The sequence below is a fragment of the Dipodomys merriami genome, unplaced genomic scaffold (assembly GCF_024711535.1).
Source record: "Dipodomys merriami isolate MVZ:Mamm:240054 unplaced genomic scaffold, mDipMer1.0.p SCAF_2, whole genome shotgun sequence".
Lineage (NCBI taxonomy): Eukaryota > Metazoa > Chordata > Mammalia > Rodentia > Heteromyidae > Dipodomys > Dipodomys merriami.
In genome coordinates this window covers 32,336,460-32,351,159 of record NW_027203381.1, presented here as the reverse complement: position 1 = coordinate 32,351,159, position 14,700 = coordinate 32,336,460, and the positions used below count along the sequence as shown (strand labels likewise).

Genomic DNA, 14,700 nt, shown 5'->3' with positions numbered 1-14,700 from the left:
ACAGTGCAAGCACTCAGAGCATGGCACCATGCTCAATTACCTTATTATCCAGGGGATGAGAACAGCTCCAGCACCATGCTGAAACCCAACCAGTTCTCTCACAGCTGAACAATCCTTTCTAGACTGTCACAACATGAATGAGTTATTACTACACTTGAACCTAATTAGAAAAGCTTTAAGATAAAATCATTCTGGACTTGATTAACCTCTGAAACACTTGGATACTGCCCCTGAATAAGATACAATTCTATCATATTGCATGGCCTGCCATACTATGGTTTCCTTTTATTTTTTACTCTCTTCTGGTCATACAATTTTTTTGTATTACCATAACACAAAAATACAGAATATGTAACACAATAAATACATAATACGAAGTTCTTTACAGCTGAACCAAGGAACACTATTTCTATAGGGAAATTTTTTTAGTAAGTCTGAAAACAACATTGTTGCTTTTAATAAGACCACAGAGGTTGGTAGACAGTAGGTGTATGAGATTACGTGTTCATCTAAAACAGTCATCTTACACGGAAATTATGGGGCTAGGGATCAGATGACTTCGCAAGTTATTTCTAGACTCATATTACACTAGTGAATGGACCGCTAGCAAAATAAAACATTTAAATACATATGTGTTCCTACCCTTAATCTGCAAACACAATCACTGGAAAAAAAATCAACAAGCCTATTTTCTCTTGAGGTAACAATCTCCCTAGGTCTATTCTGGTATTGTGCCGAGAATAATGAGGAGGGCAGGGATTGGTCAGCTGGTGGCAGGCTTGCCATTTGAAGTTGCTGGGTAACAAAGAGTGTGCTCAAAGCAAGAGGCCAGACACCCAGGACTTGTGGAAGCTGACGCCTGTCCATAAGACAGGACACAGGAACATATTCAGAAGGGAATGCAGGGAGGTCTTTGTAGAAATCAGAGTGCACAGAGGCCCCAGCATTTTCTGGAGATAAATGATGGCCTTTATGTTGGCACAAATCACCCTTACTTATTTCCTCTCAGGCTTTCTCCTTTTACTAAGAAACATTGCCCTGGGTGATCTCACATACTGTACTATCCAAGACTACCCCCCTCCGCCTTCATAATGTTAATGAAGGACAAAATACATACTGGGATTTCTTGCAATCTCTTTCTTTCCATTACTTCTTCTAGATGTTTGACTCTGCTTTCCGTCACATGGCCTACCTAATACTTCAAATGAGGTAAAAACACTTCTGTGTTAAATAAGGATGGCAAACAGGTTTTCATCTCCGGTATAAACTCATATCAGGATCAACAAGGTCCAATGCTATGGGGGATCATGGATTCTGTCCTGGGTGTGGGAAAGGAAAGAGCTAGAATATTGGCCATATATATATATTCACCATTCTTAATCCTGGCAGGGATCAAACGTATAGGAAACAGTGCATTTTAAACATGACAGTGGAATTTAGTGGTGAAATCCCAAGGCATTCTTTTTGTAGTTAGGAACAAGAAACTTATCATCAATAATAATACTATGGGAATATTTTAGTCAAATGATGACAGGCAAATAATTATGTGCTATACATACTGAAAAGATAATAACAAATCTCTCCTTAGTTTTAAATGACATACTGCCTTCCCCAAACCTCTAGAGGAACTAACAACTCTTAGAATAATAGAGATTTTATTTTTTAAATAGCTAATAACTAAAATGTTTAAAATTCTACAGTTACAGCTTCTAGAATATGACTTCCTAAATTGGAATTCCTCCCCCCCCCACGCACACACATTGCTGTGTGAAAGTCAGCTAAAAGCAGAAAAGAAAATGAATGAAAGTCCATAAGCTGTATTTTCAGCATTAACTACAAGAAAGATGTACAATGTAGACTTCAAAGTACACACATATCTCTTGGTCAAGCTTGGCCAGAAGGCATGCTAGGATTGATAAGAGAATACTAATTAATCCAACAAAAAAAGAAACATTTCCTGGTTCTAAGAAGTTCTTGTAGGTGAAAGGTAAAATTACCAACAGGTAACTTTGACATTCCAATTGCTGTCGCCTCTCTAATTATGACAAAAGCAACTGCAGCCAGGAAGTCCATAATTTATTGGGAGAAACACTTCCAGGTCATTGGTCTCTTTAACCAACTGCTACTTGGACAAAAGATTTAGATGTACTGCTTCTGATCACCAAATGGGGCTTCTGTTGAGCTTCTAACAAGACATTGCCAAAGTAAGTCCTCTTTTTCAGAAGAGAAATTGTTTCATGGTGAGTGAGTGTGTGTGTGTGTGTGTGTGTGAGTGTGTGTGTTTGTGTGTGTGTGTTTGTGTGTGTGTGTGTGTGTGTGTGTGTGTGTGTGTGTGTGTGTGTACTGGGATCAGGGCCTGAACTCAGGGCCTCACTCTATCACATGGCTTATTTTATTTTATTTTGGGTCTGTCACAACCCACCACAACCAGGGACAAGGTAGTAACAGAGACAGAGACTGGACTGTGGAATTGGGGTTTGGGGAATCAGGGGACCTAAAGCTTTCCACCAGCTTCAGGTCCCAGGGTTCCATTAACCAAGGTTTTTATTATGTTTTGTATAGGAAAGTATGTGCAGATAGTAAGGTATAAGCACCAACATGTGACAATATTTTGTATACAAGTGGTAGATGATTTCTTCATCTCTGGATCTAGCACTAAACAGTAAAAACTTACAATTTGTATAAACTTTAGTCTACCTCCAAGATCCCAGGCAGGTTAGGGTCGAATTAGCCCACACCCAGGATAGATCTGAATTCCTATTACGCCAGAACTGATTGACCTTTCCAGGAAACTCTGAGAGTTTTGAGAGTATGTTGGGAGAAAGCCTTCCAAATTCCCAATCCTTTCAGGCTTCACAGCTCAGCTTTTCTGGCTCTAACAGGGTCAGTCATGGGGCTTGAACTCAGGGCCTGGGAGCTGTCCCTGAGCTTTTCTGCTCAAGGTGAGTGCCCTACCACTTTGAGCCACAGGACCAGTTACTGTTTTCTGGTGGTTAATTGGAGATAATAATCTCACCAAGTTTTCCTGCAGGGGCTGGTTTAGAACCTATGATCGTAGGATGTCAGCCTCCTAAATAGCTAGAATTACAGGCATGAGCCACCAATACTCCTGGCTCGATTTCATACTTTAACCTGATCTCATTCTTTAACTCCAATTGACATATCAAAATCTGCCCCTGCCAGCAGTACCATAAATCTGATATATGGAAAATGACACCCATACTGTAAGGAAGACCCAGGCCTGATATATGGGAAAAGCAAAGATGCCATTTTTCATTCCCAATGAATGAAATAGGAAAAAATAATACATTGGAACAAAGCAATATTCTTCTTCTAACAACCTGGTACAAACCAAACTCCTAGAGTGGAAAGTGCAGTGGGCATACATATCTAAACACATGTGAGTAATGCATGAAGCTAGTTGTTTCTCTTGCCATGAGCAATGTCATAAATACGGGTATTAATGTGTGTCCTGGGAAAGAGCAAAGAGGCACCAAGATGACCGGTGGGCTTCCTGAGGAATAGGATGGGGAGGTGGAAGGGATTTCAAAGCCATGGCAAATGGTAGAATTCAGCTGTAGTGCCATCACAGAATCCAGCACTCCCAGGTAGGAAGCATTATTAGCCCTTCTGAGGATCCCAGAGCCAGAGAAGGAAGCAGAGAGGTCCGACCTCCTGTTGATTCTTGGGCATCATGAAGCAGGCCTCTTGAACGCTTTCAAATGTATCTAAAAGAAAAACAAAAGAGAAGGAATCTGAAAATGGAACATTCACCTGTATGGGGTCGTTTGAATTGTAAAGGATGGAGATAAAATAATGTTATTCGTGTGTGTGCGCGCGCGCGCGCGCGCACGCGTGTGTGTGTGTGTGTGTGTGTGTGTGTGTGTGTGTGTGTGTGTGTGTGTGTGTGTGTGTGTGATCCCTGCCAGCAGCTCCCGAGTTGTGACTGTACTACCCTCTAGAGGCTACCTGGAGAAGTGCAGGGGATGAAGTTTCTGTCATCCTCTATCAGAGGCTCCAGTTAGTCTGAGTGAGCATAAGCCCCTAGCAGCTGGAGGATAGTTTGCTGTGGCTCCCAGGCTTCCTTTCAATAGGCAGTGTAGATCCCTGAAAGGCTGATGGTCCTTCAATGAAAAACATCTCTAGACACAAAGTCGCATGTTAAAACACAGTTGCATGAGTCTTCAATCACTAATGAAATGCCAATACTTTTTAAAAAGATGTTACCACTTCCTTTATCACCACAGAGTGTATTACCATGAAATTCTAGCACCCTGCATATACTGAAAAATTAAGGATTCAATCACATGAATAGAAGGCGTGTTTACCTATTTCTAAAGAAGTATTCTGGTAGTGTTTAAAAAAGAAACAATCCAGCGTGTGCACCATCAACATTATGATTACAAGTCTTTTAGTGCTGCGATTATTGTGGCAGGTGCATCAAGACTGTTCACAAATTCAATTTCTCAGAATACGACAATTATCTTTCAGAACCTGGAAGAGGTCTTTCTTCAATTCCTCCAGCCAGCTCAAATACTGCCACACTCACTGCATGTGCAAGACCCTCAGCCCGTTCTTGTGAGTCTGCTTGTGCATACACTCAGACAACATCTGTACTGGAGACCCACACAAAAGCTCAGGAGAGCTTGTACTTCCTCACCAGGTCATTGATTGCTTCCTGTAGTCTGAGCCATGTAACTGCTTGTCTCTCAGCATCTGTGAATGCTAATAACTACCCCGTCTGCATCATTCACTTGGAGTTGTCTGTTGGGGGGATCTGTGTAGAGAGCACCTCCCATTGTGGTACCTCCAGGCCCCTCAGAGCCTAGGCTGCCTCAATCCAGAAATAGCATCACCAGCTGTCAAGTTAAACCAAGTCAATGATGTTTTCCAGCATCTTAGCAGCTTTTCCTTTCTTCTAATTTTGTTACTTGCTTTATCTTCACTTCCACAGCCTTACTAAACCCTGCTGTGCCAGGCCCATGTGCTTCAAAGTAAACTCCTGTCAAACTCGTGAGCCTTGTGGTGCAAATGCTTGACACTAGTGTTAGTGCAGTAAACAGACACCTTCATAACTTCCTCATGATGCCATATTGAACTTCCGTTTACATACATAGTTTGCACAGCACCAATATTAAACCAATATTAACACTTTTCCAGCCTCCACCAGGAACTCTTCAAAGAAACTGCTTATTAATGTTGCTAACTCATCTCCATCTATGAGATAAAAGTCACCATCTGCACCACCACGGAAGAAGCAGCAACTCTCCACTGGGTTCCACTTCCATTCCAAATCAGAGAAGAGAAGCAAGTGCAGGGCACTTGGTCAGGAATCTGTGATCTACTTGCTCACAAAGCCGTGCTGATGTGTTCCAAAGTCTGGAACCACTGCTCTCAAATGTTCAAATTGGGCTTTCTTCACCAGATGCCTACACACTGAACAAAACCTACACGTGGTTAGCTGGTTACACAGACCAAAACCTTGTAGAGGCCTGTTAGTAAAAGCTATAGCTTCTGGCAGTGGCCTTCCAACCTGGCCTTTCTGTATAGAACACTGGAATTTCAGCAGCATACCATCTAGCTGGGGAGTTGTCAACAAACCATCATCTTGAAACTGGCCTCCCAATAATCATATCATTCTCCTGTGAAAGTTTCTCATTGCTTGGTGGATTGCTATGTAAACATCTTGCTGCAGATTCAAGACTCCAACAGGTGGCATGCTGCTCCCAGGAAGGGGCCAGCATGTCACCCAAAGGATCAACCAACTTCACACTATTGTCTTCACCAGGAACTGGGTTTCCCTCTACTGGCAGAGAGGCTCCTCGGTGTGCCACCATTGTCCCCAGACTTGCTAATATTGCTTCATTTCCCAATTTTAGACACAAAATAAAGTTGTGAGATGATTACTCATTAATATTTATGAGTGTAGACTTTGCCATTAAGTGAACTGAATAGCTGGTGACAGTGGCTCATGTCTATAATCTTGGCTACTCAGGAGGCTGAGATCTGAGGGTTGAGGCTCAAAGCCAGCCCTGGCAAGAAAGTCCATGAGACTCTTATCTTCAGTGAACCACCAAAAAGTCACAAATGGAGCTGTGGTTCAAGTGGTAGCGTACTAATCTTGAGCAAAAAGCTCAGGGACAGTGTTCAGGCCCTGAGTTCAAGCCCCAGGAACAACACACACACACACACACACACACACACACACACACACACACACACACACACACACACACACACACAGAGAGAACCGAATGGTAATGTCATCCTGACATACTCAAAATACATAGAAAAGACTGCAATTCTCACTTCAGGCCACAGGGTACAGAGAAAATGAACTGAACTACATTGTTTATGGAAATTTACATTTCTATTGGTAATTTAACAATATAATCAACATCTTTCTGACATCACAAGTCATTGGTAATATTTTTCACATTTACTCCCAACTAATTTCTTTAAAATACTGTTTTGGGTTTTGCTGGTTAGAAAATTATGGCACATTGTTGACAATTTCAAAACTCTGGGGAGTATAATATTAGAGAGTTAATTAAACTAATATGAAATAGGCTCAAATAAGTTTGTTATGCAATGAACATGTAAATTCAAACATTCTTTTAAGCCTTTTCTGAAAAGAATTGATTTAATCTTATTTTAATTGCTATTACATTCTTTGCACATTACATAATGATCTATTTTAGTGACGGCTTAGAGAAGAAAGAAGCAATCTAGTTCATGTTTATTATGTTTCTAATAAGCATTGCTGAAGAGTATAAAGTAGCTAGGAGCAATAGATTGTTTTAAATGATTTATAAAGCAGACTAAAGGCACACAGTGATTTTCCAGAACATTAATCATCACCAGCACATCTCTACGTGATCATTATGCTCAGTGCTGAGTCTTCGCATCCCTAGCATTTTCCTGGTTTAGTCACCATCCACACATAGGCACTCTGAACCGCAGTATCTAACTTGTTGAGCTTCAGGCATGTTGGATATTCCATGTGATTGTTCCCTGTGCATCAAGCACAGAGTGTCTAAACATGGGCTCACCCCAGAGCTCCCCCATGGTCAGTGTTCACTGTCACTTACTTGGTCAACCAGGAAGCTACAGTATTTTGTGCTTTAAAATTGTTAACAGTTTTTTTTTTTAATGTGCCAATATTGGAGCTTGAACTCAGCTTTTTGGCTCAAAGCTGGTGCTCTACCATTTGAGCCACAACTCCACTTTTGCTCTTTTTGCTGATTAATTGGAGCTAAAATTCTCATAGACTTTCCTGTCCAGGCTGGCTTTGATCTGTGGTCCTTAGATCTCAGCCTTCAGAGTAGCTAGGATTACCAGTGTGAGCTAATGGCACTTGGCTTAAGAGTAGATTAAATATTTTCATCACAACATAATAACCATATGAACTGTTGTATACATGGTTAGTTAATCATTTTATAATGTGTATAAATATTTAGAAGTGTTGTACATCATAGATATAATTTTTATTCATCAACTGTACTTTTATAAATTGGGAGAAATTAAAAATAATAAATGAAGCATACTCATAAATCAACTGATGATTGCTTTCACTTAGGAATACAGGTAAGAAATATGTATTAAATAATCAATCAAATCTAGCAATACATTAAAGAATTGGTAAAACCAAATAGAGCTGGAGTTAGGAATCAAAGAAAACTTCAAATACTAGAAAAGCATGATTTACTATCATAAATCATAATTATTATAATTGTGCGATAATGTCAACTAGCCATTCTTCATACTTTAAAACTACTTAAGATAGGGCTGGGAAGTTGGCTCAGTGGTAGAGCGCTTGCCTTGCAGGCCCTGGGTTCGATTCTTCAGCACCACATAAGCAAAAAGAAAAAAGCCAGAAGTAGTGCTGTGGCTCAAGTGGTAGAGCGCCAGCCTTGAGCTAAAGAGCTGAGGGACAGTGCCCAAGCCCAGAGTTCAGGCCCCACGACCGGACCCAAAAAAACAAAAAAAACAAAAAAAACCCATAAAACTACTTAAGATTTGTTAGGAAATGGAAAAACTTGGAAAAAATTATATTAAGTGAAGTAAGCCAGGCCCAAAGAAACATAGGTCCCATGGTTTCCCTTATTTGCAATATCTAGTATATGTATGAGTCAAGGGGAAAAGGTCAGATAATGTGATGTTAGGAAAATGAACCCTTAGATATGTATTTTAATGTTTTTCTCTTTCATGCATTTGTTTCTAACGCATTTATTTCTTTGTTGCTTTGTATGTCCCTCCCCCACAGTATAACCCCTGCTTTCATTATATTTGATGTCAGTATAACTTGTGGAGGAGACGGGGGAAAAACAAGTTGTTTAAGGATACAGGTGGACCTGTTGCAACAATGAGAAGTACAAGTTGTCATGTTGAAAACGAGCTTTACAACGTTGGTGCGGGGGGAGGGTGTGGGGAGGGGGGGGAGGATTGGGTGGGGGGTGGGGGGGAGGCTGGGAAGGGATGTGAAGGGTAAACAAAGGAGGAGGCTGCAATGCTTGGTAAGAAATGTACGCATTATCCTGCCCATGTAATTGTAACCCCTCTGTACAGTATGTTCACAAATAAAATAAAATGAAAAAAAAAGATAGAGTCAGACTTCCAGAATTATGAAAGTTTATTTCCTTGAAATCAATAGTAAACAATCTCAAGGAACCCTAAAAGTGTTTCCCTTCCATTGAGAAAAGAGGTGTGGTTTGTGCTAACCAGTCATAATCAACAACAATGGGGACATTAGACACTACTGAAAGTTGAGATCAATAGTATAAAAGTGAAAAGAAAATGCCCTTTTCATTCTTTTGCCTATTTATAAAAGAGCTTAGATTCTCCAAAAAGAGGGATGTGAGGGTAGTACATATCAATATCACATCACCACAACTATTACAGAAAGACAGGCCACAAACTTTCTCTGCTGATGGGGACTATTGGACCTGATCAGAAGTACATGGGTCAGGTGTTTGGGGCCAGGCATTCAGAGCCTGAGCTGCTAAATATATCTCACCTTCCAATCCTTCAAATGGAAGAAGTGAAAATCCAACCCCAGCTTACTTACCAAATGGAATATTGACCCTTAAATTCAAAACTGATGTATGATAATCTAGTGACTTTGTTTTGTTAATTTTATCAGTAGACTTATGACCAAAAGAAATCTCATTATGAAGTGACATTTGTTAGTAAAGCTTTAAGCCCTCAAGATGGGATTTCTGGAGTACCTGGAACAGGGCACAGGGTAAACTAATAATCCTGCCACTTAGTCACAACCTATTTAATCCAAGTTTGATTTTGCAAATGCATTTCTCCGAAATATTAGATCATTCATTACAATTAAATGGGCAAGACAGGCAGCTGCTCCAGTAAGATCTCAAATATTGTAACAAATTGAATAAACACTAATTTGTTTATTTGTTGATATGATTATGGAATTAACAAAGTGGCCTGCTTCTCAGCATGAAAAATTAAGATCCAAATTACTTAATTATGGCTTATTTCTGTTACAAGTTAAATTAGATAGAGAAAAAGCTAAAAACTAAAAAAGCTAAAAACTAAAAAAGCTAAAAACTAAAACTTAATACAGTATTAAAAGTAAAGACCATTTATTCTGGACATGGTGGCTCACGCTTGTAATCCTAGACACTACAGAGGCAAGGACTGGTAAAACTACAGTTGAAGGCCAGCCCTGGCAAAAAGTTCTCTGGATTCTATCTCAGCCAATAAAAAGCAAGGCATGATGGCCTGGAGCTGTCATCCCATTTATGATGGGAACACAACTAGGTAATTGTTGTCCAGCCAGCCCAGACAAAAGGCAACACATACTCAAAAACAAAAAAAAACAACAACAAACAAAGTAAAGAAAGCAAAAGAAGAACTTAACTCATGGCTCAAGTGGCAGAGTAGTTACATGTATGTACATATGTACATACATATCATTTGAGCTTAGTTTGAAATTTCTACCTGCAGATTCATGTGATCCCCTGCTCTTTCTGTCTAAAGGATGTCCACACCCTAACCTTCAATGAATTATGTTATGAACAGGAAGTACTTTTATCAAGCCTTTAAATTATACACACCCTATACATTTGTGTGTGTTGTGTGTATGTGTGTATGTATGTACACGCATGTGTGTGTGTGTGTGCCAGCACTTAGGCTTGAACTTGGGACCTGGGCTCTGTCCCTGAGCTTTTGTGCTCAAAGCTAGTGCTCCACCACTGGAGCCACAGGTCTACTTCTGGCTTTTTTGTTGGTGATAAGAGCTCTCAGACTTTCCTAGCTGGGCAGGCTTTGAACCACAATCCTCAGATCTCAGCCTCCTTAAGTAGTTAGAATTACAGGTGTGAGCCACTGACACCTGGCTATCCTCTTTTATTATTTTCCATAACTTATTAAGATTTCAAGGAAATAAAAAGTTACCTTAGTCAGTTTTTCACTATTTAAGATGAAAGAAAATGAATGTGCAGAAGTGCCTTTGTATTTCCCTCTGGAGAACAATAACTGGTGCACAGTGGAGGAAAGGAAATGGTCACTTCAGGATTCTTTCATTTCCACAAAGAGAATGCACCGAAGAACAACCTAGAACCGCTTCTCACTGCCTCTAACTGGCATTTATCCAGACAAACACATACTTACTCGAAGATAGTGAAGGCAGAGTACAGGTTCACATACGATTCAACGTATCAGGTAAAAGGGGGTATAAATGTAGTTTTTGAATAGAGAACCTTGGCCTTCCCAAACCTTCTTATCACTAATATTTAAAAGACTAGAAATTATTTCCCTATATTTTACCTTAAAGACGTTGGCCAGGAAGCAAAATTACTAAATTTCCAAACAAACATCAAAATTCAACATCAGATGTCACCATACTGATGTTTTGACATGTATTCAATGATTTTTTCCAGTCTGTTTTATTGTTTCTTTTTCCCTTTAGAACATGTAACAAATATCAAACAATCTCCCCTAAATCATCATGAACCAGATGACTTACTGTCTTCTTGGAAGGATTGTGCTTGCCACATTTAGGCTCTGAGAATATTAGTCAGAAAAATTCACCAAGTATGAATTACTGCATCCACATTGAAGCAACGTTTGCCACTCTTGGTTCCACATTAAAAACCAAGTAGGAGGGCCAGGAAGGTGGCTCGGTGGTAGAGTACTTGCCTGGCATGCATGAGGCCCTGGGTTCAATTCCTCAGCACCACATAAGCAGAAAAAGCCGGAAGTGGTGCTGTGGCTCAAGTGGTAGAGTGCTAGCCTTGAGCTGAAGAGCTGAGAGACAGTGCCCAGGCCCAGAGTTCAGGCCCTACGACCAACAGGAAAAAAAAAAAAAGTAGGAGGATTTAAAAAAATACCCATGAGCTGGGCGCTGGTGGCTCATGCCTGTAATCCTAGCTACTCAGGAGACTGAGCTCTGAGGATCACAGGTCAAAGTCATCCATGGCAAGAAAGTCCATAAGACTATTATCTCAATTAACCAGCAGAAAACCAGATGTAGTGCTCTGGCTCAAGTGGTAAAGTGTTCTCCTTGATATGAAGAGCTCAAGGACAGCACCCAGACCCAGAGTTCAAGCCCCAAGACCAACAGAAAACAAAACAAAACAAAAGCAACTACCCATGGCCTAGCCCTTCCTAAAGATTTTAGTTTAAATGGTAGCAGGTGGAGTCTGTCTTTGCTTAAAATTAAACAAATGGATGGTTTTAATGAGAAACAAAGTTAAGGCCCTCAGAATTGGTGATAAATGGCTGACAAACTTGAGTCTGTATCAGAATCACCAACGAGGCCACTCCCCAGAAGTATTGTGAGACAGGAAAACAGACATTGCTTTTCCTTCTGCTAAGTTCATATTTCAACACACCTCTCTGTTCAGATGTGTGTTTCTTTCCCTTCATGCTGACCGTTTCTCAGACACCAGCTCAGGAGCCTATGATTCAACTCAAGTCTGCCTCTAACCAGAGTTAGCACAGCCCTTACAGGTTAAGAGCTCAGTCCCATAAGACTGTTGCCCACTTCTGATGAAACTATCTTTTCCTGATTATCCATGACTTACGCTGGGTTGGCTATAAATCAAAGGCTTCAGCAATACTCTTTTCAGGTTCTGCTAGTTTGATTCACAAAAACCAATTAAAGAGATTACTTACTATTGCAGGACTATTTCAAAGGAGGTTTTTAAAGGCTATAAGTGAACTACCAGATGAAGAGTCAGTCATACAGGATGTAGTTTAAAAGAGTCTAGCACAGAGACACCTCTGTCCCATAGAGTTGAGGTGCACGCCCTCTTAAGCCTTGAATATATTCACCAATTGGAACCTCCCCAAGTCCCACACCTCAGGGAATTTTATGGAGATTTCACTACTTGGACTGATTATCAATCTCTGGCCCCTCCCTCCTCTCCAGAGGAAATTCCAAGCTTTGAACCATAGGTTGGTCTTTCTGATCATCAGTTCTCATCACATAGTCCACCCAAGAGTCACCTCATCAGCCAGGTATAGTGACACACATCTGCAGTCCCTGGGAGGCTGAGATGGGAGGATCACTTCAGTCTGGAAGTTTAAGACCAATTTGAGGGCTAGAAATGTGGCTTAGTGGTAGAGTGCTTGCCTAGTGTGCATGAAGTCCTGGGTTCAATTCCTCACTACCACATAAACAGAAAAAAGCCGGAAGTGGCACCATGGCTCAAGTAGTAGAGTAGTAGCTTTGAGCAAAAGAAGCGCAGGAACAGTGCCCAGGCCCTGAGTTCAAGTCCCGGGACTGGGAGGCGGGGGAGGGAAAGACCAGTTTGAGACTAATATGGCAACATAATGAGATCTCCAGCTCAAATGCAACAAGTCATCCCACCAGAACAAAAGAGATTCAAATTTTCATGAAAATTCCAAGGATTAGATTAGAACTCGAGTCAAAAAATGAAATATTAGAATAAAGACATGCTGCTCTCCCCTATCACTAAAGAAATTATAAGGGCGTCAGGAGCTAGGAACACAGAGAGAGAAGACAGACAGACAGACAGAAAGACAGACAGACAGAGATACATGTATATATGTCCCATCAACTCAATCAGAATTTCTATATGAAACAACCTAGAAAATTGAATTTCTGAAAATTACTTGAATTGATTTCCACTTTCCTCTTGTCCATCCTCTGTGACATTTTCAGACATGTTATCATACCATAACTGCTATGCTAAATCTCCAACATAAGCCTACATTCATTCTATCCAGATTATTTTAGGGAGAGATCTGCCTTTTCCCTCCTTCTTTTCCTGTTGAGCACTGTCCCAAGATTTATTCCACAAGTGCTACATGGTTACTGATATTCTGACAGAAAGTACATTTTGCCACTTTGCCACATCAAAGGATCTCACCAGAACATAAAACACTTTAAATAAGAACAGCTTAATATTAAGCATAAAACTTTTATCAGACATTTCTGGCCCCTGTCCATTCTTAACCTTCAACAAGTTGTGATCTGCACCTGTAAGATGTGGGTTTCTCCACCAAAACCCATGTTGAAATTTAATTGGCAATGTAATAGTATTGAGAGACAGTAAGGCCTTTCATAGGTGTTGGGTCATAAGGACTCTGCCCTTATGAAGGAACTAATGAAGTTCCTGTGAGAACTAATTATCATGACTAGTTTTTCTTTCTTTTCTTTTCTTTTTCTTTGTTGGTTGGTCCTGGGGCCTGATCTCTGGAGCTGGGCACTGTCCCTCAGCTCTTCAGCTCAAGGCTAGTACTCTACCACTTGAGCCACAGAGCCCCTTCCAGCTTTTTCTGCTTACGTGGTGCCGAGGTATCGAACCCAGGGCCTCATGCATGCAAGGCAAGCACTCTACCACTGAGCCACCTTCCCAGCCCCATGACTAGGTTTGTCTAAAGCAAGCCTAGCACCTCCCCTGCCCTTGCATACATGCTCCCCTTCCACACATGCTCATCTGCCCCTTCCATGAGGCCCTTGCCAGAAACAAGCGGATGCTAGTACCAAGCCCTTAGATTTCCAAAACTATGAGGGAAAACAAACGTTTTTCTTTATAAATTATCCAGTCTTGTATATTCTGTTGAAGCAACAAGAAACAGATGAAGATGACTGTCTTATTGCTTTGACCCTTATTCCACTCTCAGAATCACCAGTGTCTGTAACTCCTTCCCAGATTATAGCAGGAGCCTCCTCACTCATGGCTTAGCTCTGCCCACCGCTACACCAAGGTACAAAGGTACAAGCAATGGCACAAGGCTTAAGGAGGTGGGAAAGACCGGCAGTTGCCGATTACTGGGTGATCTAAAATTCTAAACATCAGATGTTTCTGGTCCAAGTCCATTCTTAACCTGCAACACGTTGGGATCTGCAGTGGTTAAGATGTCGGTTACACCAAAATCTTCATTAACTGAGGTTTAGACTCCATACATTCTATCCAACATATCTGTGGTTCAGAAGAAGTCAAATGATTACATCTACCACTTTTTTTTTCAGTCGATCATGGGGCTTGAACTCTGGGCCTGGATGCTGTCCCTGAGTTCTTCACCTCAAGACGAGCACTCTACCAGTTGAGCCACAGTGCCACTTCTGGTTTTCTGGTGGTTTATTGGAGATAAGTGTCTTATGGACTTTCCTGCCTGGGGCTGGCTTTGAACTGTGAACCTCAGAGTTCAGTCTCCTGAGAAGCTAGGATTACAGGCCTGAGCTACTGACACCCGGCATCT

The 14,700-nt window shown here is 40.9% G+C and overlaps 1 pseudogene; it reads right to left on the bottom strand.

The window, feature by feature from the left end:
* Nucleotides 1-4,480: 4,480 nt before the first annotated feature.
* Nucleotides 4,481-5,572, bottom strand: LOC138831816 (phosphoacetylglucosamine mutase pseudogene; annotated as a pseudogene).
* Nucleotides 5,573-14,700: the final 9,128 nt, after the last annotated feature.